Source organism: Poecilia mexicana, unplaced genomic scaffold (genome assembly GCF_051168715.1).
Source record: "Poecilia mexicana isolate PSO_F unplaced genomic scaffold, ASM5116871v1 scaffold_2, whole genome shotgun sequence".
In the NCBI taxonomy this organism is placed as follows: Eukaryota; Metazoa; Chordata; class Actinopteri; order Cyprinodontiformes; family Poeciliidae; genus Poecilia; species Poecilia mexicana.
In genome coordinates, this window is record NW_028263371.1 from 20,501,883 (window position 1) to 20,505,247 (window position 3,365).

Genomic DNA, 3,365 nt, shown 5'->3' on the forward strand with positions numbered 1-3,365 from the left:
CTGTCTTCCTGGTTCTTTCCTTCACATCCACAAGTTCAGAGCAATGAATGAACTCCAGGCTCTTTCAGAATAAAATCCCTCTGCTCGACATCGGGCTTCACAACAGAATCTGGTAGAAGGACCTTGGAACGCGTTCCAGATTTCTGAGCAGCATCAGTTCCTTCTCCCAGGTGGTTGAGGACATCTTGATTTGACTAGGACTCTCCTCTTTATCTCTGAGTCTGTCCTGCTCATGGTGTTTCTGACCCGTTTACATATTCTGGTCTGAAGCCAGCAGGCTTGAATCCCAGCTCTGATAACGCTACATGTGCTCCATTCCGGCTCTGACTAAATATTCTCCACCAGTTCATCCCCTGATTGTTTCCTGGGGAGAAGAAAGTGTTGCTGGCTTCAATAATTCAGGAAGAAAACTTTTGTCTTTGAAGCCCCGCTCCTGCAGCCTGTGCAGACAACGCACTTTCCTCTCTCCTTTCTTGTCCAACATCAGTCTGCGACCTCTTTGAAATAACTTCCCCTGACCTCGCCTTCCCTCGGCCGGCAGAATGTGAACACTGCCTCCTCCGCTGATGAAAAAGGAGGCTAACCGGAGAGGAAAAGGCTCGACGTGTGCAGAGCTGCACTCCGCCTCGCCGCTGTCCGATATTAGCTCTGACAGAGCGGCCCAGAGGACTTGGCTGCTGAAACCACATAAAACAAACCAGCTGAGAGGAGCGAGCAGGCGCCGAGCGCTCACAGGAACAAATGATTTCACTGTGTCAGTTAATTCAGCCGAGGATACGTTTGATCTGCAGGCTGTGATTGCTCCTGCCACTGGATTTCCTTATTCTCTCAGAGAAGTGGAGGAGGGGGGCATCGCCTCAGGCTGCAGTAGCCAAAAAGAGCAGGAAGCTAGCAGGGATCATGCATCAGCAGCACCGTGCTTTATGGAGGGGATAACTGGCTGAGGAAGATGTAAGACAGGTTTCCATTACCGCTGGAATCAAGTGGCTTTGACCTCCAGCTGACCTGCAGGGACCTGCCAGCAGGGGGCGACACCTCTACAGGGTTTCTGCTCCTCATCCTTCAGGTTCTCTGATTTACAGCTGATTCAGCTCAACCTGAACAGGTGAAACTTATTCCTGTCAGATAAAACAAACTGTAAACCAGGTTTAAATGTCCAAGTTCTGGATGTTTGGATGAGAAACTCCAACAAGCAGATCTGACCTTCTGTAAACTGAAGGCATAAAGTGAATCTGAAGCAGCAGATCCACGTCTCTATTGTAAATAACTAAAAACAGTCAAACTGCCATTGCTTCTTTAGATCCACTAAACTGAACTTCCCCAGAGAAATTAAAGAATCAAACTATAAACTATTCGGTTTCTGATAGTAAACAGATCATTATTTACCTACAGTAATCTGATAATTGTTAATATTTAGTGTTATGCTGATGACATAACACATGCGGCTCTATGTTCCAGTCTGCCAACGATCCGTCGATGAACGGATCGACGGATTGTCAGAATCAGGACAAACCTCAGAGAAAGAAACTCACAGCTCAACTCTAAATACTGAACCAAAGAACCGGATCAGATCAGAAAACATCTGGAGAACCAGAACGATTCTCTCCTAATCCCTTTAGTTCAAAACTTTCATAACCTACAGAATAAATCGCTAGCTGTTTCAAATATTTGTCTATATTCTGCTAATTATAATAAAAAACACAACTGGAAAGACACAAAACATTTTATGACCTGGTAAGGCTGTGAGAGTTCGAAACAGTCCATAACAAAAAACAAACCACAAAGAAGACTACTTCCTGTCTTCTTCTTCATGGTTTCTTCCAGTAGTAACATCAGGCTGTTGATCACGTGAAAAAAACTGTTTCCATTTCAGTTCTGTGAAGTACATCTATTTAGATTTTTTTTTAAAAACATCTCATCCCAGCATAAAAACTATTGATCAAAAACTTGAGTTTTATAAAAAAAAAAATCCTGTGTTTTCATTTAGCTAAATTATTTTTGTAATTTCATTTTAATTTGTTCTAAGGTTAATGGAAGCGCAGCTCCTGATATTTCAGCTGCAGTAATCAAGCTCACTTCACTGGTTTCAGAGTGTCTGCAGTGGCTCCCAGTCCATGTTAGAACTGGTTTTGAGGTTCTTTACTGGTATTTAACCTTCTAACGCTCTGAATCAGAGAAGCAGTGAGGTCTGAAGTGGACCTAATTAGGAGCAGTGCTGATGGGAGCAGCAGAGAGCTGAAGGAGTCTCTCCTCCTCCTCTGACCTCCTCCATCCTCCTCCCCGCGCTCCTTATTGCCTTATTATCACACATGTGACGGTCTAACAAGGCTGAGAGCCGGTGTCAGCGCCGATGATGGATAACGCCGGCCGCTCGCTGATGTCTCATTCGTTTCTATTAGACTGGTATGTAAATTCCCCCACCGCTGCAGCAACGCATTAATCTGGGAATCTGTGGTCAAACTGGCAGCTGAGGAGTCTGTCTGTCTCCATTTGGGTCTGCTGCCGGATGATGGCCTGTCAGGAGGCCCAGCACGCCGTCCAGATGCAGAGACGATAACCATGACATGTCTGACGACTCCGGCATCACCCCGATCATCTCAGAGCGAAAACAGCAGTGAGTCAAAGGCTGCAGGCGTTTTAAGGTGATTCAAACTAAAGTGAAACTCTGATTTCCTCCAGAAGGGAAGACTTCTCCTTGCCTGGGTGGCCCCTGAGGGACGAATGCATTATTAAGGCTGGACTCCTCATTTCAATACGGCCACTTTCCTGCAGACGGAGAAGAGCCCTGTGGGTCATCGGCTGCTTCATATTAACTCAGGTCAAATGAATAATCCTGAGAAACGGAGCCATACAGAGGAGAAATGTTGGACCAAACAGAGACACCTTCTACCAACGGCTGTTCCACAAACCACTGATCCACCAACGGCTGATCCACCAACGGCTGATCCACAACAACGGCTGATCCACAAACCATTGATCCAGAACAACGGCTGATCCACAAACCACTGATCCACCAATGGCTGATCCACCAACGGCTGATCCACCAACGGCTGATCCACCAACGGCTGATCCACCAATGGCTGATCCACAACAACGGCTGATCCACAAACCATTGATCCACCAACGGCTGATCCACCAACGGCTGATCCACAACAATGGCTGATCCACAAACCACTGATCCACCAATGGCAGATCTACCAATGGCTGATCCAGAACAACGGCTGATCCACAAACCACTGATCCACCAACGGCTGATCCACAAACCATTGATCCACCAACGGCTGATCCACCAACGGCTGATCCACAAACCACTGATCCACCAACGGCTGATCCACCAACGGCTGATCCACAAACCACTGATCCAC